Source organism: Pleurodeles waltl, chromosome 4_1 (genome assembly GCF_031143425.1).
Source record: "Pleurodeles waltl isolate 20211129_DDA chromosome 4_1, aPleWal1.hap1.20221129, whole genome shotgun sequence".
Classification (NCBI taxonomy): domain Eukaryota; kingdom Metazoa; phylum Chordata; class Amphibia; order Caudata; family Salamandridae; genus Pleurodeles; species Pleurodeles waltl.
This window is the reverse complement of record NC_090442.1, coordinates 973,546,141-973,572,257: the sequence shown is the minus strand read 5'-3', so window position 1 is coordinate 973,572,257 and position 26,117 is coordinate 973,546,141.

The window sequence follows — 26,117 nt, the reverse complement described above, 5'->3', positions numbered from 1 at the left end:
CCAGAAAGTGCCCTTTTTGTTATTTGATGTAAATCAATTTTGAAGTTTTTGCGAAATTAAAGAAAAGACAAATTTGTATATATAGGGACTCGAAGACTCCTTGAACCCTCCTGTTCTTGTGCTGAGTTCAGATTGGCTACCGACACTTCAACAAGGAAGTGTTGGCAGCTACACTGGGACTCGGTTCCAGCTGATTGTCAAAAAAAAAGATTTAAAAAAAAGAAAAGGGTCCAGGATAGGTACACCCTGCTCCTTAGCTCTGGTGCTGGGGTCTCACAGGGACCCCCCAGAGCAAAAAAAATGTTTTTAAACATTTTCAGCTGGAGTCACGGTGAATCTGCCAACATTTTTTAAAAATGTAGCCCACTGGTGGGCCAAGTCTCGGGTGCCTTGAAATTTGGAATGTGGGGGCGCTCGCCCCCCGCATCTCCGGGGACAGCCACCTACGCTGGGCAAAATATAGGATGAAATGCGCGGGGGCTGGGGACCACCACCTCCCTGGGGCTATCAACTAATGAAATGCAGGGCAATCCCAGGCTCCCTGAGGCTGCAATAGAATTAAATGCCCCAGGGACTGCCACCTACCCAAGCTAAAAACTAATTAAATGTGGAGGGGGCCACTCAGACCCCCCCGGGCAGCCCCAGGGACCACGATCTCCCTGAGACTAATTTAAACCTTAGAGGGGGGGCCACACAGCTCACCCTGTGGAGCAAATATTGCCCCTGGTGACTGCTATGTCTCGGGATGCCCACCCCAGGATATAGCTGTTTACTCTTTCAAGTAACTATAGCTGGCACCCTAAGGTAACTATAACTCGATCCCTCACCATGCATTGTTAATTACCCCAGATATTACAGCGATCATGGCAACTTTTATAACATCAATAAAAATATCAATGAAACATTAGCAGTCAAATTATTGAAGAAAAAACTATGCATGGCGGGGGCGGGAGTTATAGTTACCTTAGGGAGTGATATATTATATATATATATATATATATATATATATATATATATATTGCCTACTGGAGGTCGCCAGTAGGTAGTTATAGTGAGGGCTATTACCTACTGGCAGTCACCAGTAGGTAGTTCTAGTTAGGACCTAGTTTCCATAGGAAATCCGTTTTTTTGTTTTGTCAATAACTTTGGTGCCATTTGCCAAACATTACCGAAAATTTTAAAACCTAGTATGCCAGTCACTTTAGCTGCTGTCTGGCAAGCTTTAGGGTGATTCTTTAAATGGGGCCTGAGAAAAAGGGGGGGTCCCAAAACACCTTTTCTCCATGCAATTTCCATAGGGATTTTTAGACATGATCACAGCCCGAACAGCTGGTTTGAATGACACCAAATTTGGCAGAAAGCGCCTTTTTTGTTATTTGGTGTAAATCCCTTCAGTAGTTTCAGAGATATTTAAAGTTAAAAATATTAATATCTAGGGACGCAGATCCTCTGCAGAGCTGACATTCCAACGCTGATATCTGATTGGCTGTCAACAGATCAACCAGGGAGTGTTGGCAGCCATTTTGGGACTCAGACTTAGCCAAGTCCTAAAAATACAGTTAACAATAAAGCACAGGAGGTCGAATAAGAATACCCTGACCCCCTAGGCTTGGTGCTGGGGTCCCCCAGGGACCACGCCAGGACCAAAAAGCATTTTTTTTTTTACAATGTTTTCCGCAGCACGGAAACCAATGTTTGCTCTCCCTCGGTGGGGGCATTTTTCAATTTCCTGCCAGGTGGGAGAAAACACCTCGTCCTCTCCCAGCAGGCAGGAGCTTTAAAAATGCTCCAACCTGCTGGGAGTGGACTTTTGATTTGTTTCCCTGCCCACACTGATGTGGGTAGGGCAACAGATCAAAATATTGCTCCCACCCAGAGGGAGGAGCATTAGGAGCTGCTCCCTGTGAGTGGGAACAATGCCAGCACCAGCTGTATATGTGGAGCTGGCTGGGGCTGCAGAGGTCTTGGGGGTCCCTCCGCAGCATCCACCGGGAATAAGATAGGTGCACGGCTGGGCACCAGTACAACCACCTTTATCAGTACTGGACTCCAGGTGATGGGGTCCCCAGGGCCAAAGCAAGCCTGGGGAGTTGCCTGCATGCCCCCTCTAAAATTCACATGGGAATTGGGTCCCATGGGCCACAATTGACCATGGTAGGGGGAGGCCGTGTGAATCCTCCCCCTGAAAATTACATCTGGCCCGAGGTGAAGGTGTTTCTAAGGCCGAATTTGGCCCAAGGAGGAGGGCTGTGCATGCCTCATCGCCTTTATTTAAAGGAGTGGCCCTTCGGGATGCCGTCCCCGTGGCCTTAACAAGGCTTGAGGAGAGGGGTCATGTGGCCCCTACTCCACTTTATTTAAAAAGTGGCTGAGGATGTAGTCCCTGGGGCTGATAACGCATTGGGGAGGTGTGGCAGCATGGCTTTCCTCCCTTTAAAAACTACATGGCCCCGGAGGATGGGGCTCCCAGGCCCTAAAAGGCTCAGGGAGGGGGTTTCCCGCTTGGTCTCCCTCCCCTTCTTTGGATATATATGACCCTGCCAAATGGGGTCCTCAAAACCTAAAGAGGCTCAGGGAGGGGGGCCTCACATCCCCCTTTTCTTTATTTAAATAAATAGCCTCAGAGGATGGGGTCACAAGGGCACTTTACCCTCCTCCCCTTTTTAGAAATGGCCCTGAGGGTGCAGGCTTGGGGATTTGGACTGTGTTTCCCCTCCCCTTTATTTAAATAAGTGGTCTTGAGGGTGTGGTTCCCAGGGCCAATAAATGTTCGGGGAGAGCCCCTGTATTTTTAGAAAGGGATCCCAAGGGCCTAACAAAGCTCAAGGTGGTGGATTAAGTGACCCCTCACCTTTAATGAAAAAACAAAATGCCCTGAGGGATGGGGTCCCTAGGGCCTTACAAGGATCAGAGGGGGGACCTCCCCTTTTTAACATATGTACATATATATATATATATATATATATATATATATATATATATATATGTGTGTGGCACCAGGGGAGTCACCAGGGCCTAATGAGGCTCAGTGGGGGCTACGTGCCCCTATTCCCCTTTAATAATCAAAAAGGCCCCTGGGGAATGGGGTTCCCAGGACCAGGGCCTATGGCCAATCCTCCCAGCATGAGGTTGGATGTATGAGGAGGTTGGCTGTAGTGTGATGGCACTGATGTCATCAATGATACAATTTCAAACGTCTTCAGTGATGGCATAAATGATGTCATGAAACATGTCATGAGTATTGTAATATGTGAGGTCATAAGAAGTGCATGGAGGGGTCGCAAGTTATAGTTATCTCTGTTAACTATAACTGTTAAGTTTCTGTGTTTTTTTAGTTCAAAACATTAGTGTTTCCACTAAAATATTCCCCTAACTATAACATTACTTTAACCTTTAGTTATTTCAGTGAATTTGTAAAGTTTTGTTTTCCTTATTAATTATTTTTTATCACACATAACTATAACATTACTTTAATCTTTGTTGTGGGTATATATATATATAAAAAACAAAGATTACAGTTTATAGTTAGGAAATAGAATTTAAAATAAATCTTCAAAATACACTATAAAACTAAAGATTACAGCAACTTTATTGTTAGGTTCAGATTTTACATGCACAAAACCATAGAAATTCAGCTATAATAGTTAGAGTAATTTCAAGTAACTATGACTTGTGCCCCAAGGTAACTATAACTTGCCCTCAACATGCACAGTTTTCTCATCAGTAATTTTACTATAAATGTTACAGTAATATTATCAATGATTTCATTGAATATGTCATGAGTGATGTAATATCTGGGGTAAATAGCAGTGCATGGTGAGGGTGCGAGTTATAGTTACCTTAGCTACTATAATAGCAGAATTTCTATGGTTTTGAGAGTGTAAAATATGAGCCTAACCAGCTGCCCTCTATTTAGCTTGCTATTCCTGCCCACTCTGTTGCCCAATACTATGCTCCATCATTGCCCTCCTGCTTAGCCTAGGTGCTAAGCTTGCTGCCTCTACTCTCCTTCCCCCTGCCCTCTGATATCGTGTGCATGCCCCTGCTCCCTCTTTTTTGCCCACCATCTTTCATGGGCTTGCCACTGCCTCTCCTCCATACTCTGATTTTTCTGTTGAACTGCCACTGCCGCTCCTGCCTGCCCAACATGGTCTAATGGCTGCCGCCTGTCCCTGCCCCCTCCACATTGCCTGTCTGAGTTGCATGCCCCTATCCCTACCCTCCTGTCCTCCATGATCCAGTTTGCTGCCACTCCCTTCTGCCCTCCATGCTCTGTTGTGCTGCAACTTCTCCTCCTGCCTGCCCTGTGTGGTCTGTTGTGATCTGTTGTGAAGAACTTTCACCTGCCATCTCTTGTCTGTGTCCAGCCCCCGCTCCTGCCTTCTGTTTTTCATGGTCCTTTGAGCATGCCCCTGCCCCCTCCCTCTTGTCCGCCATGGCTGTTGTGCTGCCACTAACACTCCTGCTTGTCATGCATGCTCTTCTATGCTGCTCTTGACCCCCTCCACCTTCCCTCCATTTTTTGTGTGAATGCTATTATGGTCTCACTGCTGCCCTCCATGGAGTGTTGTGCTTCCAGTGCCCATCCCGCCTGCCTTCCATGGTCAGTTTGCTGCTCCTGCTCTGTCCCTTTGTTCACTGCCATCCATTTTCCCTGTCCAGGCCCCTGTCCCCTCCTTATCTGTTCCATTGTTGTGCCCCTGCCCCTCCCTCCTTCCCTTCATGGGCCGTAACTGTCCCTACTGTCTGGTATGGTCAGCTTGCTGCCCTTGCATCTTTCCCATTGGCTCTCTGTTGTCCATGTGCATGGCCCTGTTCCCTCCCCATTGCTTTCCAACTTCTGTTTTGCTGCTCTACCATCCAGCTTGCCTTGTGTGATGTATTGTGCTGCTGCAACCCATGACGCCTGCCCTGTAAAGTCTGTCTGGTGCCCATGCCCATCTCCCTTCTGCCCTCTGTTAGCCCAGTCTATGTCCCTACCCCATTACTCCTACCCTCCATGATCCAATGTACTACACTTGCCAACATCTTGAACTTAGTAAGAGGGAGATTTTGAAAAGAAAACGAGGGGAATTGATTTTCCCCAGAGACTTACATTGAAAAAGAGGAGATTGTAGGGAGGCGACAGATAAAATAAAGCCCTTTTGGGCTTAAAACCTCAGGAGTCTCCTTAACTGGGTCTGTTGGCATGTTTGATTGTACTTCCACTGCCTCTTCCTTCCGCCCTCAATAGTGCGTTATATTACCGCAGCCTCTCGTGCCTGTTCTGCATGGTTGGTTTGTTGCCCCTGCTGCTCTTTCTCCTGCCCTCCATGGTCCGTTCTGCTGCCACTGTCCTCTCCACCTGCCCAGCATGGTCAACGTGTTGCCTTTTCACCCTTCTCCCTGCCCTCAAATATCCATGTCCGTGCCCCTGACCACTACCTCCCCACAGTATTCTAATTAACAACTAGATTGCTAACATTCTATACTTATTCCTAAAGTGAGGCCTGTCTAACGTCATCTTGATGTAATCAAAACTGTAATACCTAATGCATTTCCTTTAGAAATGATAAAAATGATAGTCATATTTCAATAAAAATTATGGTTAGGGCTCTAAAAAACTAAAATGAGGACATATTGTCTGAGTTCTCAAATAGTGATAATGCACTGTTAAATGATTTGCTATCTTTATGTTTTTTTATCAAGCTGATCGCCTTGATATGTTTCACTTAGGGGAGAGGATCTGGTGATGTGGCCTGAGCTGCAGACCTTGCAACAGGAGAACCAAGTTCAAGTTTCGGCATCAGCTCGAAATCCTGTGATTTTGGGCAAATCACTTAATTTCCCATGCCTAAAAATAAAATTTATGTTTCCTTGTGTAATGTAGCTGATGCTTACGTAAGGCACTCCAATACCTTCAGGTCAAATCTGAACTGTATAAGCTCCAAATAAACAAAATAAAATTAGTGTTTTACACACTTCTGCCATTGGGCTATACTTGGGCCACAGTTGAGTGATATTTGTGATTTATTTGGGCTCTTTTTACTCTGATGGCAATCTTAGAAGCCTTATTTGTCACAAAGCTCCCTAATTTCCTCATTTACTGCAGGGTCCTCAGTAGAAAATGCTTTCAGTTTTTGACTTTGATTCCATCAAGATGTAGTTCAGATGTGTCACACTTTTGGAATTAATTCAGAATGTTAGCAATCTAGTTGCTCTTTGGAACATTGTAATAAAGCCACTGATCACCAGGGAGTTAACTGGCAGTCTGCTGCTGTTGTTGAAAGTGTATGTTTCAGTCTGCATGTCACAATGTTTTATTGGAATGGAAGAGGAAGATATTTGACAACTCACTGAAAACACGCCCTATTTTTTCTTTCTACAACACTAACCATAATTTCTATGACCATATGAACCCCCTCATTATGTTCTTTCTAAATTAAATGTTTTAAGCTTTACCAATTTAATTCAATTAAGATGGCCCCAGATGTGCCACACTTATGTCATCAGTAAGACTGCTAGAGCTCTAGTTGCTCTTTAGAACACTCTGGGAGGCTGTAGTAGAACACAAGGGAAGCAACTTACTGGCTGCTCCTGTTGAAAGTTCACATTTTACTAAGGCCCATATTTATACTTTTTGACGCAAAACTGCGCCAACGCAGTTTTGCGTAAAAAAAATTAGCGCCGGCTAACGCCATTCTGAAGCGCCATGCGGGCGCCGTATTTATTGAATGACGTTAGCCGGCGTTAGCCGCCGGCGCTGTCTGGTGTGCATTAAAAAAAACGACGTACACCAGGCAGCGCCGGCGTAGGGGGAAAATGGCGTATGGGCGTCCAGAAATGGTGCAAGTCAGGCTGAGGCAAAAAAATCGCCACAACCCGATTTGCGCCATTTTTTAACGACGCCCATCCCCCATTGAAATGACTCCTGTCTTAGCAAAGACAGGAGTCATGCCCCCTTGCCCAATGGCCATGCCCAGGGGACTTCTGTCCCCTGGGCATGGTCATAGGGCATAGTGGCATGTAGGGGGGCACAAATCAGGCCCCCCTATGCCACAATTTTTTTAAAAAAAAAATACTTACCTGGACTTACCTTAATGTCCCTGGGGTGGGTCCCTCCATCCTTGGGTGTCCTCCTGGGGTTGGCAAGGGTGGCAGGGGGTGTCCCTGGGGGCAGGGGAGGGCACCTATGGGCTCATTCTGAGCCCACAGGTCCCTTAACGCCTGCCCTGACCCAGGCGCTAAAATCCGGCGCAAATGTGGGTTTTTTAGACCCACCCACTCCCGGGCGTCATTTTTGCCCGGGAGTATAAATCCGACGCAATAGCATCGGAGTCATTTTTTAAGACGGGAACGCCTACCTTGCATATCATTAACGCAAGGAAGGTGTTCACGCAAAAAAATGACGCTAACTCCATGAACTTTGGCGCTAGAGTTAGTTTTGCGTCGAATTTGCGTCGAAAAAAACAACGCAAATTCGGTGCAAACGGAGTATAAATATGCCCCTAAGAATGTCAGACTTTGTCCTCATACAGATGAGAAAGATACTGTGAACTTAAAGAAAACATGCTCTCATTTTAGCTTCTTGAACACCTTCCAAAACCTCTATGGGTAAATCATGAGAAAACAGTTTTCTCTCAAAAGCGATCGATGAAATTCCAGCAGGGTAAAATCACCTTAGAGCACACAATTCCTAAAATTAGTATAGTACCATCAATAAATGACTTATATTGTAACTAAAAATTGTTATCACCCTTATTACGTTCTCCTTTTTGTGATCCTCAAAACCTGCCATTCATTACAATGCATTTCAATGGGATGCAATCATGTATATTGGTCCCAAGATGGCTGCCGGCACTTCCTGGTTGAAGTGGTGACAGCCAATCATATCTCACCATGAGGTTTATGCTTTGTCTCCGCAAAACATATACAAATTTCTTATTCCTTTAGTACATCAAAAACTACTGAATGGATTCACACCAAATAACAAAAAGTGTGCTTTCTGGACCAAGACCTACCTTTCTGCCGAATTTGATTTGAAGCCATCCAGCGGTTTGGGCTGTAGTTGTGTTCAAAATCCCTATGGAAATTAACAAGGGAACACACATTTTTCTCAACCCCGCTTGACAGATCATCCCGAAACTTTCCATGCACAACACCACCTTTTTGGGGGAAAATTTCATGCAGATTCGTCAAACGATGCCAAACATATAGCCAAGTCAAAAAATACTTTTCCTATGGAAAGTAGATCCTAACTATACCTACTTACTGGCGACCGTCAGTAAGTTATACACATGTGTATGTATTATGTATATATATATATATATATATATATATATATATATATATATATATAGATAGATAGATAGATAGATAGATAGATAGATAGATAGATATTGAGAGAGAGAGAAAGGGAGAGAGATGTTACCTATAACTACCTACTGGCAGTCACCAGTAGGTAGTTATAGTTAGGACCTAGTATTTTATATATATAATGTATGTCCACAATGTCTTAGAAGTCAAGGAAAAACAGACAAGGCTCACTCATGACGTGCTGCAACATCAATGTTGCGTTTATTTAAAGTCAGCTAAAGGCCCCAAGTTTTTCACTACATGGCCTTTCTCACGGGTCTAGGAGCCTTTGAAACATGTTCAATACAAATAGGTCATTTTGATGCATAAACATTAAGAAAGGACACCATTTGTTCAATATTACAGGAGCAGTATTCCAGATCATGTGGTGGGCATCTTGGAACATAACTGCATTCAATATTATTTAATATATTTGCCAATTACTGCCTTTTGATTTTACTAGCAACCAGTTGAACTGTGTGTGTACCATTTCATATTTAAGGGCATATTTATAAGCCCCTAGCACCAACTTGCGCCACATTAGCATCATTTTTTAATGCTAATGTGGCTCAACGAGGCCAAAATCCTAGCACCATATTTACAGAGTGGCGCAATGCGTGCATCGCAACCCTTTGTAACCCTTTGCGCTACATTAGGCCTGCGCAACGCTTAAAGTATGCAAAGGGGGCGTTCCCCGTTAGGGGGGCCGAAAAAATGGCACAAGGAAATGTAAGAGATTTCCTTGCACCATTTTGAATGGCACTTTTAACGCCTGCTCATAGCAGGTGTTAAATGGGCCCCTATGTACTCTGCAGGAGTAGCACCAACATGTTGGCACTACTCCTGCAGAGTACATCAATAGCTTCATGAAAAATTACGCTATTGCCCCCTACCCTTCGCCATGGTGTGCCGTATTTTAAATACGGTGCACACATAGTGGCGATAGGGGGGCACAGGTAAAGGTGCGCTGCACTTGGTGCAGTACCACTTTCCATAAATCTGCCCCTTATTTGTTTAAATACAGTCCAATAGCTGAGGGTAAAAATTCCTCATCGTGTCTTTTACATAATAAAATAAATATTTTGAAACTGAGGGATACTGTATGCATACTATCCAAATTACTTGCCTTATTACAATATTGCGTATCTAACTGTTGTCAGTATAATTTTAAAACAAGGAACAAATTACAGACAACATCACGCTCCAGTGGGCTTTTATTATCCCATTGATGTACCATACATACTTTGGGAAGAATCAAAATTAAATAAAAGTAAAACAAAAATATGGATCCTGGGCAAAAGTTGTATATGCTAATTAGTTAGTTATTCCCTATTTGATAAAGCCTGCTAGATGTCTACAGTTCATTCCATAATGACTCCATCACCCGGGGCCAAATTGATAAAGAAAGGGAGGTGTTCCCCTTCCCAAGAGCCTCTGTTGGGCAATGGAGACCACATCTCATGGGGTCAAAAAAGAAAAACAAAAGTGATGGTATCTGTCCTGGAAACCTCAACCACCAGAGCAAGATACAACGCAGTGACCTGGGGTTCCCACCACTGTGACAATGTTACTCCCTACCTGGGAGAGTTCTGGCATACCCTGATTTTGCTCCTAAAACTGTATTGCTCTATTGTTGAGAAATTCTTCGTGGCAATGACTTTATTCATCTCATCCTTGCAATTTCTGTATTGTACCTTTTAAAACTTTTGTAATAAATATTTTCTAATCTTCTAATTTTGCCCTAGAATTTACTTATTGAGTCAGGTCTTATTCAATTGACTGTATTTTTGTTGTTTTGTTATGTCTTAACACATTGCCTCTTGAAATTGAGCCTTAATACCCGTAGGCGTATGGTTGAGGTGTCCTACTGGAGTGTTCGTATTTAGGGGTTCCCCATGCCCACAGTGGCACAATCAATACATTTCCCACACTGGCAAGTTCAACGCATTTTTGACTAGACTGCTCTTGTTCAGCTATGAGCAGTTTAAATGGGTAGAGATAAAAACATCAGAACATCTGCTTAGTGATGAGTCAGCACGTTAAAAATCCAAGAAGTATGTTGAAGATAGTAAATATGCTTGTTTTCAACCTCTGCCTTGGGTTGTAATTTATGTCTTTTAAGATTCCGATATTATCAGCATGGAGTAATACCAGTAAACATATTTAGCACATTATGATAATAATCATGTATATGTGTACTTAATCCATGTATCGAAACAATAAGTCATCAAGAGGAGATCTAGTGGCCAGGGGTGGCTTTTACCTTTTGAAGGTGGTGGGGAGAGTGAAGTGCCCCACCACTTCCCAAAAATAAAGCAAAACACCCCCTCCCTCCAAACCCCAAAGAAAACAAATCCCTCCCTCCAAAAGCCCAAATAAAACCATAACACTAATTACAAAACAAACACAACCACTACACTTACATGCATTACACACTTACATGCATTACACTTACATGCATTACACACACATTCATTACACATTTAAAATAAAAAAGGCACTTACCCACGGGCTGTGTGTCCTCCTTGGTGCTCTTCACCAATCCACTGATCTAACCAATCCAGATGCTGCTCTTATGCCATTAACCAGCATGAGAGAAGCTCCTGGATTGGGTGGAGCATCCTGGCTGGACGCTCCTTCAGGTCCTGGAGGCCTGTGCTTGGTCTCCAGTGAGCTGGAGACAGCAGAGAGGATAACTACAAAGTGTGCATGTTACTTTGTCCGGCACAAAACAGCCAGCCAAAGTGACATGAACACTTTAGAGCATCCAGTCAAGCACTGCTCCAGTCCATGTCCAGCATGTCTGTCGGGTGGTGCACGCTGCTCCGGTAAAAATAAACTGGCAATTAAATCTTTTCATTGCCATTTTATGTTTGCCTTCGGCGCTTGGAACTGGCCGGGGGTGGCAATGCTCCCCCACCCACGAGAAGAAACCGCATCTGCTAGTGGCTTTGCTATTGTCAAGTAGAACTTGGGGTATATTTACAAGGAACTGATAAGGTGGCACCGCAAGACCTTTTGCTGTGTTGACCTACTTCAATTCAAAAGAGCAGAAATGCTCCTTACAAGACACAGCGCATTTCTGTCCTTACCCCTGCGCTGCTGCACAAATTGCTGCCCAGCGCCAATGCATGCACCCTTTCACCATTGTGCAAGGGTGTCCGCATTTTTGGCAGGATTGATTTTGTGCAGGAAGGGACACCTTCCAGCACAAAGACAAACCAACGAGGCTTTTTTCTCTTTCTATGTGTGCTGAAGAATGCAGCACACGTTGAAAGAGGAAACAATGAGGAGAAATAAAGATATTTATTTTTGGTTTGCCTGCCTGTTGGGGGGGAGGGGGCTACATTTTTTACGTATTCCCAGGTTTACAGATTCTTGTAAATCTGAGAATGCATCAAAACCCATGGGTGTTGCATGTGACCACCCACGGCAGTGCCCATGGTATGCTTCCCTGATGGAGTGTAAGGCAACACAATGATTTACACTGCTTTGCGTTGCCTTACACCATATCTACAAGGGTATGAAAAACCACACAAAGTTGTAGATATGGGTCTGCACTATGCACCACCGGTGCATCACAAAAAGAACGCACCAGCGGGTCACTGGACTTTTAAATATGCTCCCTAGTATCTTTTGGTTTGCAAATACAACACAGTACAGGTAATCACAAATACTTTTAACAAAACAATTCAGGAATGACAGAACTGAACGCTATTTAGTATTTACACACCTCAGGCAATGGCAATACATACATTCTAATGAGGTTATACTAATTTAAAGGAAGCAGTAATTGCCCTAATGCAATCCTAACCGTAGCTGGCAACTTTAACCACTTCTGTGCCTTGGACGAGATGATCTCGTCCAAGGCTACAGTTCCCCTGTGCCTTGGACGAGATCATCTCGTCCATGGCACAGGGGAACTTGGGGGCGCGCTAGCGCGCCCCCGTGCACCCCCCTCCCCCCCCAAGTCGGGGATGGAAGGGGAAGACCTTCCCCTTCCACCCCCGACCCTCCCCACCCCCCCCTGTGACGTCAACGCGCGCGCTGATGTGTCACAGGGGCCTCCCTAGTCGCGCTGGAAGCTCTGCTTCCAGCGCGATTGAAAAAGAAATGCAAAAGCATTTCTTTTTCAATCACTGGGAGGCCCGGAGGGGCTTCAAAGGGAAGGAAAAGTATTTCCTTCCCTTTGAAGTCCCTCCAGGGTTTCAAAAGCCGGATTGCTTGCAATCCGGCTTTTGGAACCCCACTAGACACCAGGGATTTTTTTTTTTTTCATTGAAATTGACAAAAGGGAGCGACCCCTTGGGCAAGGGTCGCTCCCAGGGGGGGCATTTTTTTGAGAAGGCCTTTTCTGCCCCCCCTGGGGGCAGATCGGCCTACTATTAGGCCGATCTGACCCCAGGGGGGGCAGAAACCTCTAGGCACCAGGGACCATTTTTTTTTTTTTTTTTTTTTTTTCATGTTTCATTTTTTTTTTTTTGGTGGGGAGCGACCCCTTAGGCAAGGGTCGCTCCCCTTGGGGGAAAATTATATTTTGGCCATTTGGGCAGATTGGCCTATTTTGATGAGGCCAATCTGCCCCCAAGGGGGGTAGAAACCACTAGACACCAGGGAGTTTTTTCTTTGCGTGAATTTCACGCAAAGGGAGCGACCCCTTAGGCAAGGGTCGCTCCCTGGGGGGGAGGGCAATTTATTTTAGGCCATTTCTGCCCCCCCTGGGGGCAGATCGGCCTATTATTAGGCCGATCTGCCCCCAGGGGGGGGCAGAAACCTCTAGGCGCCAGGGCAAATTTTTTTTTTGTGTTTTTTTTTTTTTGTTGTTTCTTTTTTTTAGAGATGGGGAGCGACCCATCAGGCAAGGGTCGCTCCCCTGGGGGGCAAATTGTATTTAGACCATTTCTGCCCCCCTGGGGGCAGATTGGCCGATTTTAGGTCAATCTGCCCCCAATGGGGCAGAAACCACTAGGCACCGGGGATTTGTTTTTTGGCGCCAGTGTCACGTAGGGGAAGCGACCCCGTAGGCAAGGGTCGCTCCGGGGGGGGGGGTGGGGGTTGGGGGGGCAAATTTATTTTAGGCCATTTCTGCCCCACCGGGGGACAGATCGGCCTATTATTAGGCCGAACTGCCCCCAGGGGGGGGCAGAACCCTATAGACGCCAGGGCAATTTTTTTTTTGTGTTTTTTTTTTTTTATGTTTCTTTTTTTAGAGATGGGGAGCGACCCATCAGGCAAGGGTCGCTCCCCTGGGGGGCAAATTGTATTTAGACCATTTCTGCCCCCCTGGGGGCAGATTGGCCGATTTTAGGTCAATCTGCCCCCAAGGGGGCAGAAACCACTAGGCACCGGGGATTTGATTTTTGGCGCCAGTGTCACGTAGGGGAAGCGACCCCGTAGGCAAGGGTCGCTCCCGGGGGGGGGGGGGGTGGGTGTTGGGGGGGCAAATTTATTTTAGGCCATTTCTGCCCCCCTGGGGGACAGATCGGCCTATTATTAGGCCGAACTGCCCCCAGGGGGGGGCAGAACCCTCTAGGCGCCAGGGCAATTTTTTTTTATTTTTTTGTTGTTTCTTTTTTTAGAGATGGGGAGCGACCCATCAGGCAAGGGTCGCTCCCCTGGGGGGGCAAATTGTATTTAGACCATTTCTGCCCCCCTGGGGGCAGATTGGCCGATTTTAGGTCAATCTGCCCCCAAGGGGGCAGAAACCACTAGGCACCGGGGATTTGTTTTTTGGCGCCAATGTCACGCAGGGGGAGCGACCCCGTAGGCAAGGGTCGCTCCCGGGGGGGGGGGTTGGGGGGGCAAATTTATTTTAGGCCATTTCTGCCCCCCTGGGGGACAGATCGGCCTATTATTAGGCCGAACTGCCCCAAGGGGGGGGCAGAACCCTCTAGGCGCTAGGGCAATTTTTTTTTTGTTTTTTTTTTTTGTTGTTTCTTTTTTTAGAGATGGGGAGCGACCCATCAGGCAAGGGTCGCTCCCCTGGGGGGGCAAATTGTATTTAGACCATTTCTGCCCCCCTGGGGGCAGATTGGCCAATTTTAGGTCAATCTGCCCCCAAGGGGGCAGAAACCACTAGGCACCGGGGATTTGTTTTTTGGCGCCAATGTCACGCAGGGGGAGCGACCCCGTAGGCAAGGGTCGCTCCCGGGGGGAGGGGTGGGGGTTGGGGGGCAAATTTATTTTAGGCCATTTCTGCCCCCCTGGGGGACAGATCGGCCTATTATTAGGCCGAACTGCCCCCGGGGGGGGCAGAACCCTCTAGGCGCCAGGGCAATTTTTTTTTTGTTGTTTCTTTTTTTAGAGATGGGGAGCGACCCATCAGGCAAGGGTCGCTCCCCTGGGGGGGCAAATTGTATTTAGACCATTTCTGCCCCCCTGGGGGCTGATTGGCCGATTTCAGGTCCATCTGCCCCCAAGGGGGCAGAAACCACTAGGCACCAGGGATTTGTTTTTTGGCGCCAATGTCACGCAGGGGGAGCGACCCCGTAGGCAAGGGTCGCTCCCAGGGGCGGGGGTTTGGGGGGGCAAATTTATTTTAGGCCATTTCTGCCCCCCTGGGGGACAGATCGGCCTATTATTAGGCCGAACTGCCCCAAGGGGGGGGCAGAACCCTCTAGGCGCCAGGGCAATTTTTTTTTTGTGGTTTTTTTTTTTGTTGTTTCTTTTTTTAGAGATGGGGAGCGACCCATCAGGCAAGGGTCGCTCCCCTGGGGGTCAAATTGTATTTAGACCATTTCTGCCCCCCTGGGGGCAGATTGGCCAATTTTAGGTCATTCTGCCCCCAAGGGGGCAGAAACCACTAGGCACCGGGGATTTGTTTTTTGGCGCCAATGTCACGCAGGGGGAGTGACCCCGTAGGCAAGGGTCGCTCCCGGGGGGAGGGGTGGGGGGCAATTTATTTTAGGCCATTTCGGCCCCCGGGGGGGGCAGAAACCTCTAGGCGTCAGGGGATTTTTTTTTTGTTTTTTCTTTTTTTTCTTTGTTTGTTTTTTTAGAGATGGGGAGCGACCCATCAGGCAAGGGTCGCTCCCCTGGGGGGCAAATTGTATTTAGGCCATTTCCGCCCCCCTTGGGGGCAGATTGGCTGATTTTAGGTCAATCTGCCCCCAAGGGGGCAGAAACCGCTAGGCACCGGGGATTTGTTTTTTGGCGCCAATGTCACGCAGATGGAGCGACCCCGTAGGCAAGGGTTGCTCCCGGGGGGGGGGGGGGGGGGTTGGGGGGGCAAATTTATTTTAGGCCATTTCTGCCCCCCTGGGGGACAGATCGGCCTATTATTAGGCCGAACTGCCCCAAGGGGGGGGGGGGGCAGAACCCTCTAGGCGCCAGGGCAATTTTTTTTTTGTGTTTTTTTTTTTTTGTTGTTTCTTTTTTTAGAGATGGGGAGCGACCCATCAGGCAAGGGTCGCTCCTCTGGGGGGGCAAATTGTATTTAGGCCATTTCCGCCCCCCTTGGGGGCAGATTGGCCAATTTTAGGTCAATCTGCCCCCAAGGGGGCAGAAACCACTAGGCACCGGAGATTTGTTTTTTGGCGCCAATGTCACGCAGGGGGAGCGACCCCGTAGGCAAGGGTCTCTCCCGGGGGGGGGGGGGATGGGGGGCAAATTTATTTTAGGCCATTTCTGCCCCCCTGGGGGACAGATCGGCCTATTATTAGGCCGAACTGCCCCCAGGGGGGGGCAGAACCCTCTAGGCGCCAGGGCAATTTTTTTTTTGTGTTTTTTTTTTCTTTTTTAGAGATGGAAAGCGACCCATCAGGCAAGGGTCGCTCCCCTGGGGGGGCAAATTGTATTTAGACCATTTCTGCCCCCCTGGGGGCAGATTGGCCAATTTTAGGTCAATCTGCCCCGAAGGGGGCAGAAACCGCTAAGCACCGGGGATTTGTTTTTTGGCGCCAATGTCACGCAGGGGGAGCGACCCCGTAGGCAAGGGTCGCTCCTGGCAGGGGAGGGTGGGGGTTGGGGGGGCAAATTTATTTTAGGGCATTTCTGCCCCCCCCCTGGGGCCGGCTGAGCTACAGGCCAAACACCACAGGTAGGCACCTTGCAAAAAATACCTCTGTTTTCAGTGAAAAAATATGTTGTGTCCACGTTGTGTTTTGGGCCATTTCCTTTTGTGGGCGCTAGGCCTACCCACAGAATTGAGGTACCATTTTTATCGAGAGACTTAGGGGAACGCTGGCTGGAAGGAAATTTGTGGCTCCTCTCAGATTCCAGAACTTTCTGTCACCGAAATGAGAGGAAAAAGTGTTTTTTGGGCCAAATTTTGATGTTTGCAAAGGATTCTGGGTAACATAACCTGGTCAGAGCCCCGCAAGTCACCCCATCTTGGATTCCCCTGGGTTTCTAGTTTTCAAAAATGCACTGGTTTGCTAGGTTTCCTCAGGTGCCGGCTGAGCTACAGGCCAAAATCCACAGGTAGGCACTGCTTTTTATAAAAAAATGTGATGTGTCCACGTTGTGTTTTGGGCCCTTTCCTTTCGTGGGCGCTAGTCCTACCCACACAAGTGAGGTATCATTTTTATCGGGAGACTTGGGGAAACGCTGGGTGGAAGGAAATTTGTGGCTCCTCTCAGATTCCAGAACTTTCTGCCACAGAAATGTGAGGAACATGTGTTTTTTTAGCCAAATTTTGAGGTTTGCAAAGGATTCTGGGTAACAGAACCTGGACCGAGCCCCGCAAGTCACCCCTCCTTGGATTCCCCTAGGTCTCTAGTTTTCAGAAATGCACAGGTTTGGTAGGTTTCCCTAGGTGCCGGCTGAGCTAGATGCCAAAATCTACAGGTAGGCACTTCGCAAAAAACACCTCTGTTTTCTCCCAAAATTTTGGATGTGTCCACGTTGCGCTTTGGGGTGTTTCCTGTCGCCGGCGCTAGACCTACCCACGCAAGTGAGGTATCATTTTTATCGGGAGACTTGGGGGAACGCTGGGTGGAAGGAAATTTGTAGCTCCTCTCAGATTCCAGAACTTTCTGCCACAGAAATGTGAGGAACATGTGTTTTTTTAGCCAAATTTTGAGGTTTGCAAAGGATTCTGGGTAACAGAACCTGGTCCGAGCCCCGCAAGTCACCCCTCCTTGGATTCCCCTAGGTCTCTAGTTTTCAGAAATGCACAGGTTCGGTAGGTTTCCCTAGGTACCGGCTGAGCTAGAGGCCAAAATCTACAGGTAGGCACTTCGCAAAAAACACCTCTGTTTTTTTCCAAAATTTAGGATGTGTCCACGTTGCGCTTTGGGGTGTTTCCTGTCGCCGGCGCTAGGCCTACCCACGCAAGTGAGGTATCATTTTTATCGGGAGACTTGGGGGAACGCTGGGTGGAAGGAAATTTGTAGCTCCTCTCAGATTCCAGAACTTTCTGCCACAGAAATTTGAGGAACATGTGTTTTTTTAGCCAAATTTTGAGGTTTGCAAAGGATTCTGGGTAACAGAACCTGGCCCGAGCCCCGCAAGTCACCCCTCCTTGGATTCCCCTAGGTCTCTAGTTTTCAGAAATGCACAGGTTTGGTAGGTTTCCCTAGGTGCCGGCTGAGCTAGAGGCCAAAATCTACAGGTAGGCACTTCGCAAAAAACACCTCTGTTTTTTTCCTAAATTTAGGATGTGTCCACGTTGCGCTTTGGGGTGTTTCCTGTCGCCGGCGCTAGGCCTACCCACGCAAGTGAGGTATCATTTTTATCGGGAGACTTGGGGGAACGCTGGGTAGAAGGAAATTTGTAGCTTCTCTCAGATTCCAGAACTTTCTGCCACAAAAATGTGAGGGACATGTGTTTTTTTAGCCATATTTTGAGGTTTGCAAAGAATTCTGGGTAACAGAACCTGGTCCGAGCCCCGCAAGTCACCCCTCCTTGGATTCCCCTAGGTCTCTAGTTTTCAGAAATGCACAGGTTTGGTAGGTTTCCATAGGTGCCGGCTGAGCTAGAGGCCAAAATCTACAGGTAGGCACTTCGCAAAAAACACCTCTGTTTTCTTCCAAAAATTTGGATGTGTCCACGTTGTGCTTTGGGGCGTTTCCTGTCGCGGGCGCTAGGCCTACCCACACAAGTGAGGTATCTTTTTTATCGGGAGACTTGGGGGAACATAGATTAGCAAAACAAGTGTTATTGCCCCTTGTCTTTCTCTACATTTTTTCCTTCCAAATATAGGAGAGTGTGTAAAAAAGACTTCTATTTGAGAAATGCCCTGTAATTCACATGCTAGTTTGGTCACCCCGGAATTCAGATATGTGCAAATAACCACTGCTCCTCAACACCTTATCTTGTGCCCTTTTTGGAAATACAAAGGTTTTCTTGATAGCAATTTTTTACTCTTTATTTTTCAGCAAATGAATTGCTTTATACCCGGTATAGAATGAAAACGCACGTCAGGGTGCAGCTCATTTATTGGCTCTGGGTTCCTTGGGTTCTTGATGAACCTACAAGCCCTATATATCCCCGCAACCAGAGGAGTCCAGCAGACGTAACGTTATATTGCTTTCGATAATCTGACATTGCAGGGAAAAGTTACAGAGTAAAACGTAGAGAAACATTTATGTTTTTTTCACCTCAATTTCAATATTTTTCTTTTTCAGTTGTTATTTTCTGTAGGAAACCCTTGTAGGATCTACACAAATGACCCCTTGCTGAATTCAGAATTTTGTCTACTTTTCAGAAATGTTTAGGTTTCTGGGATCCAGCATTGGTTTCATGCCCATTTCTGTCACTGACTGGAAGGAGGCTGAAAGCACAAAAAACTGCAAAAATGGGGTATGTCCCAGTAAAATGCCAAAATTGTGTTGAAAAATTGGGTTTTCTGATTCAAGTCTGCCTGTTCCTGAAAGCTGGGAAGCTGCTGAGTTTAGCACCGCAAACCCTTTGTTGATGCCATTTTCAGGGGAAAAACCACAAGCCTTTTTCTGCAGCCCCTTTTTCCAATTTTTTTGAAAAAAACGAAATTTTCACTGTATTTTGGCCAATTTCTTGGCCTCCTTCAAGGGAACCCACACAGTCTGGGTACCTCTAGAATCCCTAGGATGTTGGAAAAAAAGGACGCAACTTTGGCTTGGTTAGCTTATGTGGACAAAAAGTTATGAGGGCCTAAGCGCGAACTGCCCCAAATAGGCAAAAAAAGGCCTGGCACAGGAGGGGGAAAAGGCCTGGCAGCAAAGGGGTTAATGAGAAAGCTATACATTAAATCAGTAAGGAATGTGGTCTCCATAATAGAGTGGGTACCATCTAGTCAGTTTTCCAAACACCAAAACGTTAGGTGATGTATGCATGTGGGGAAAACCCTCAATGTGAGTACCTTAAATGGATTAATTACAAGGGATAGAGTGGACATATACAGTTAAATCAGAGCTACTAAATTTCTTCTACTCCACTATGTAATTGCAAGTGCAAAATAATTCTCAAACAGTACTTCACTTGAAAAGCTTGCTTTTAGAATTAGATTTGTGCATGATGAATGTGGATAGCAGCTGAATGCGGTAATTCATCATCCTTAAAAACTCGGCTGCCCACATTCTATCCCCGTAAAGAGGGAATTCAAGCAAATGGTGCTTAGGAATTAAAATCATGTACAGAAAAATGATGGGTAGTACTCGATTCCAAAAAAGCAACGTGAATGTTTTCCCATTCAAAGGTCATAGAGCAAAGGACTACAGAAAATTCAGTTAATAAAAAAATATGGCTTAGAATTTTTTTTTTTAATACAAGTAAAACTAAATACTATGCACACAATTGCAAATGGGAACAGAATGGAATGTGGAAAAAACAATCGGAACACCATATACATCCCTCTTGTCTTACTCACAATCAGTATTGCCCAAAAGATGCTAATCCATCCAAAACGATCATATAGATGCCTCCTGCTGCAACACCTTATGTTAATGTGCTGATTAATGTTCCCCCTCTTAAGACGGATTCCGTAGAAAGCTTTAGGTAGATCAAAAAGAAAGTAGTGCATTGGCTTGAGAATCATTTGGGACTCTCTAGCTATTTGCTGTTTAACAAGGTGATCGTGGTGTGCAAGGTTGGCTGGATTGGGGCCACCAAAAAAGTAGGGACTGGGGACAGTATTGGTATATATTTTAGAAGCCCCTGGGGGGAGCAGGTCTTGCACAATTTTATGCTCGATCCCTTACTGAGGTCTTACTTCGTAATCTGCCCATTAGGTTGCTTATATCCCATGAGGAGACCTAACTCCGGTCAGCTTGCTCTCTCTCTAGTGTAAGGTGCTTGCCCATTCCCCAGTTGATTATAAATACAGAGGTTCACCTGAATAATAGAGTTGCCTCCTTAACCAACTGGATTGACTTGTATCTAACAGGGTTTGTAGAAGGGAGGTCTGTAGTGGGGTGGAGGGCCATGTAAGGCCCTGTTACACACTTGGGGTAAAAAGGTGAGGTGTGGCTGGAGTTAGCTCTTTGCCAGCAGACGATCTGGAGATCAGTTTAACATCATAGTGTTATTTGTCTTCAAGAGACTTGGGACGTTGCACGGTCCGCCATTTTAGACGTATTTGTTGTCTTTTATACTCCTGCCATGCCTTCGCAATATGGAAGAGGAAAGGGGGGGCTGGTGACCTTTGTGAGTTTAAGCTTGGGTTGTGATATGGAACAAATACTCTGCTATTCTTCCAGTGTACTAGCTGTTGTTTTAACATTTTCTCATGCCACATGGGTTTGAATTTTTAATGTTTATAACTCCCCATCTTCTGTTGAATCATTGGAGACCGACCTAAAAAGTTTTTGGGAAGGTTTTTCTTCAGGCTCAGTCTTTTTCCACTCAGATATTATTAGCAGGGGATTTCAATTTACATCCTTGCTCACATTGTGGCCTCGACAAAATGAAGTATGGTGTTTGTGAGACACCAGAACAGGTTCACTTTTCTCATTCACATCAGGAAGATATTTTTAATTTTTTATTGTCAGAATATAGGCCCTCATTATGAATTTGGCGGTCTTTTTACAAGACTGCCAAAGCCACGGCTGCCAGGAGACCACCAGTGCTGGTGGTCTCCCACCCAGCATATCACGGGTACTGCCGGATTTCCGCCACACTTTGGGCAGAAATCCAGCAGTATTCGTGCAGGCGGGCAGAGATGCTCTGGTGGTTCCCCCACCGACCTCACCCCGCCAGTAAGATGCCGCCCACCATATTATGAGCCGTCATATGGCCTGGCAGTGTTCTGCTGGTGGGGTGCTGCCGGCGGTGGAAGTGCCCCATCTCGTTCCCTGGCGGATGACCTTCTCTCCCGAACAGGTAAGGTGATAGTCCGACAGGGGAGTGGGGATAGGAGTGTGGAGGGTGTTGTGTGTGCATGAATGTGTGTGTGCGTATGCTTCTCTGAATGTTGAAGTCAGTGCGTGTGTGCAAGTCAGTGTATATGCGTGTGAGTATGCGAGTGTAATTCCTGTGGTGAATGCATGTTTGTCTGCCTGTGAGCATCCATATTTGGATGGGTGTGAGTATGCGTGCATGAATGCGTGTATGGAAGGTGTTGAGAATGCGTGTATGGAAGGTGTTGTTAATGCGTGTGTGAAAGGAGTTGTGAATGCGTGTATGGAAGGTATTGTGAATGCGTGTCTGAAAGGAGTTGTGAATGCATGTATGGAAGGTGCTGTATGAAATGAGTTGTGAATGCGTGTATGGATGCATGTGAGTGGATGTGTGTATGTAAGTGTAGGTGAATGGGTGTATGCGCAGTGCGTGTGGGTGGCTGCATGCATGTATGCGGAGGGTGGGGGCGATGTGGCTGAAGGTGTTTGGGGTGATGTTGCTGAAGGGTGGTGAGGGGCGATGTGGCTGAAGGCGGGGAGGGAGGGTCTAGTGCTTGCTGGGTGGGGGGAGCCATCTACCGCTGACAGGGAAGGAATTCCCTGTCACTGGGAGCCCTTCTGCCCTTGTTTTGATGGTGGTGCTACTGCCGCAGAAACCATGTTGAAAGGCCGGCTCCTAATACCGCCGGTGGTTTTCTGTGGACCGCCGGGTCGGAGAGGATAATCTCCGGCCTGGCGGTTCCGACCGCCATGGCAGTATGATCGGAGATGTGGCAGGTTGGCAGAGGCCAACCCGCCACACTCATAAGATGAAACCGCCACCGTGCCGCCAAGGTCATAAGGACCCCCATAATCTTTGTAACATGACTAAATCAGTGTTTAACTCCCTAGATTTAGTACCAACATTCAAGGACAGAAGTCCTCATTCTAATATTGACTATATTTTCATTTCAGCCTGTTTACTGCCTTTCTTAGCTGAATTTAAGATAGACTGCAATGGTCATAGTGATTATAATCTCCTCAAGGTGGAACTTAGTCTGGGGAGGAAAATTCTAACCTGTATAAGGATCCCCCACAGCTAATGAACAGGGTAGTAGAATTGGTTGAGGCAAGGTTATCCCTGATTATGTTTCAAGAGATTTGATTGGGACATGGAGTAGAGATTTATATTTTAACACCTATGCTTTATATTTTTTCTCTTAATCAGTTAGATTCATTTTTGGTGGCCCAGTCTAAGAAAACAAGGCTTTTGGGTTGAACCTAGTACACAATGTAAGTGCCACTTTCGAAGTGAAATTTCACTTTATTCAATTCAATTCGACATAGTAAATCATAAATGCAATACAAATACAAGGTTCATAAAAAAGACTCTAAAAAACAATACAGCTGAATTCATCTGGTGGAATGAAAAACCCCTGCTAAAAAACAAGATGCATAAAAACAGACTGTATAGTTGTCTAAAAACTGAAGGTACAATAAAGCAGACATCACTTGCTTCAAATTCAGTGGCAAACAGAGGGGTCATATAAACGTATAACCCAGATTTGCAAATTTAGGGCAGATAAGAACAATGTATAAAGGGGGTCATTCTGACTCCCGCCGGGCGCGGTCACTGCGCGCCCGGTGGGAGCCGCCAAAATACCGTACCGCGGTCGGAAGACCGCAGTGGGTATTTTGAGGTTTCCCCTGGGCTGGCGGGCGGCCTCCAAAAGGCCGCCCGCCAGCCCAGGGGAAACCGTCCTTCCCACGATGAAGCCGGCTCGTAATCGAGCCGGCGGAGTGGGAAGGTGCGACGGGTGCTGTTGCACCCGTCGCGTATTTCACTGTCTGCCAAGCAGACAGTGAAATACTCGTAGGGGCCCTCTTACGGGGGCCCCTGCAGTGCCCATGCCAGTGGCATGGGCACTGCAGGGGCACCCAGGGCCCCCGCGACCCCCCCTACCGCCATCCGGTTCCCGGCGGGCGGACCGCCGGGAACTGGATGGCGGTAGGGGGGGTCGGAATCCCCTCGGCGGCGCAGCTAGCTGCGCCGCCTTGGAGGATTCAAAGGGGCGGCGGTACACTGGCGGGAGACCGCCAGTGTTGCCGGTCTGACCGCGGCTTTACCGCCGCGGTCAGAATGCCCTGCGGGGCACCGCCGGCCTGTCAACGGTGCTCCCGCCGACCCTGGCCCTGGCGAATGACCCCCAAAGTGTCTAGTGCAACAGCCATATCACATGTGCAAATAACGGGTTCTGATGTTTTGTGCCATCCAACTGAAAGGTGTGGGAACATGTTGAAATGGAAGTAGGTCAAAATGTCTCTGAGCAAAACAGGCATATCTAGTGTTAAATACAGTTCAATTTGGTTTTTGTCCATATCATAATTTCTACACCTATATTTAAACCAAGACTGTTTCACAAAGGCATTTGTAAAGCGCAGCACTATCACCTCTAAGGGTATCTGGGTGCTGAGGGTGCAGTGTTTCTGAAGAAAAGTCACGTCTTGAGTCTCCGTCTGAAGTCTACCAGGCAGGGAGCTGTTTGGAGGTGGAGGGGCAAGTGGTTTGATGACTTGGCTGCTGTGCAGGAGAAGGAGCGGCCTCTGCTGTGGCTGCAATGGATGCAATGGGTGTGTGTGAGGTTTAGCGAGGCGGAGAATAGTTGTCATGCTGGGAAGTAGAAGCTGAGTCGATGGTTGATGTAGGACAGCCCTAGGTTGTGGAGGGCCATGTATGTGAGTGTGAGGATTTTCAATTGGTATCTCTTATGGACGGGGAGGGGTGGGGTAATGCTTGAGCACTTGGGGAGGGTGAGGATGAGTCTGACTGCAGTGTTATGTAGCATCTCTAGACTTTTAAGTAGCTGGGAGGACACTTCGGTGTAGAGAGCGTTGCCATAGTCAAGGTGCCTGGTGACTAGGTCATGCATGATTGCCTTTCTGGTGTCGGTAGGGATCTATTTGAAGATTCAGCAGAGCATACAGAATATGTAGAAGCAGGAGAAGGCGACTGAGTTCCTTGTCGATTCATGGATAGTTGGCAGTTGAGGATGATGCTGAGGTTTCATGCATGGTCTGATGGAGAGAGCATTGGTCCGAGTTCTGCTGGGCACCAGCTGTGGTCCCATACGGAGGTGTTCTGCCTGAACACCAGGACTTCTGTTTTGATGGTGTTTAGTTTGAGGCAGATGTTTTCCATCCATGTTGCTACATTGGTCATGGTGTTGCAGAAGATGGGTTTGGCATTGTGGGGATCTTCGGTGAGGACTAGTTGAGCCCTCTCTGCACCGTCACCCCCAAACTATTAGCTTTCTTCCCTCCAGTTTCCCTCCAGTTTTTCTGAATTCGTTTTTGTTGGCCCTAGGACTCTACTATCTCTAACCAGTGCTAAGATGCTTATGCTCTCTCCCTAAAACATGGTCTGATTGTTATATACTTAATTGACATATTTAATTTAATTATAAGTCCCTAGTAGAGTGCACTACATATGTCCAGAGCCTGTAAATTATATGCTACTAGTAGGCCTGCAGCACTGCTTTTGCCACCCACTTAAGAAGCATTTCAAAATGACCTAGGCCTGCCATTGCAGCCTGAATGTAGTGATACACTGCCATGTTGATGTGACATTTAAAACCCCTTGCTATGCCACCTTAAGCTCCCCTTTTATTGCACATAAGCCTCCCCTAAGGTAGGCCGTTGGCAGCCCATAGGGCTGTAATTAAAAGGATGGACATATACTTTTAAGTTTTGCATGTCCCGGTGAAAAACTCCCAAATTTGTTTTTTACTGCTGTGAGGCCTAACTCCTCACATAGGTTAACATTGGGGATTCCTTATTTCATTTAATAAGCTGTTATTCCTGATTAGGAAGATGTAGGTCATGTTTAGTACCTATGGAATTGGAATGATAAATCCTCTTTAATGGTAAAGTTGGATTTATTGTTGCAATTTTGAAAATGCCACTTTTAGAAAGTTGGCATTTTCCTGCTCTAGGGCCAGATGTAGTAAACTCCAATTTTACGACTTGCAAATTGCGAGTCTGGCCGACTCGCAATTTGCAACTCGCAAAATTGGATGCAGAAAGGTGTCTCAGACACCTTCTGCGACTCGCTATGGGGTCGCAAAAACCCACCTCATCAATATTCATGAGGTGGGTCGCAGTTTGCGACCCCATAGCGAGTCCCTGCACTCACAGGGATGGTGGCCTGCTGTAGTCAGCAGACCTCCATGTCTGTGACTGCTTTATAAATAAAGCAGTTTTTTTTTTTCATTTTACATCCCATTTTCCTTAAAGGAAAACGAGCTGCAAAATGAAAGCTAAACCGAAACCATTTGTGTTTTTCAGAGTAGGCAGTGGTCCATAGGACCACTGCCTGCTCTGAAAAAATATTTTTTTCGGCATTCACAAAGGGGAAGGGGTCCCATGGGGACCCCTTCCCTTTTGCGAATGAGTTACCACCAGCGCGGTCCCAAAGCAACTCTGAATGGCGATGCGGTTGCAAATAGGAAGGGGACACCCCTTCCTATTTGCGAGTCGCATCCCCAAATT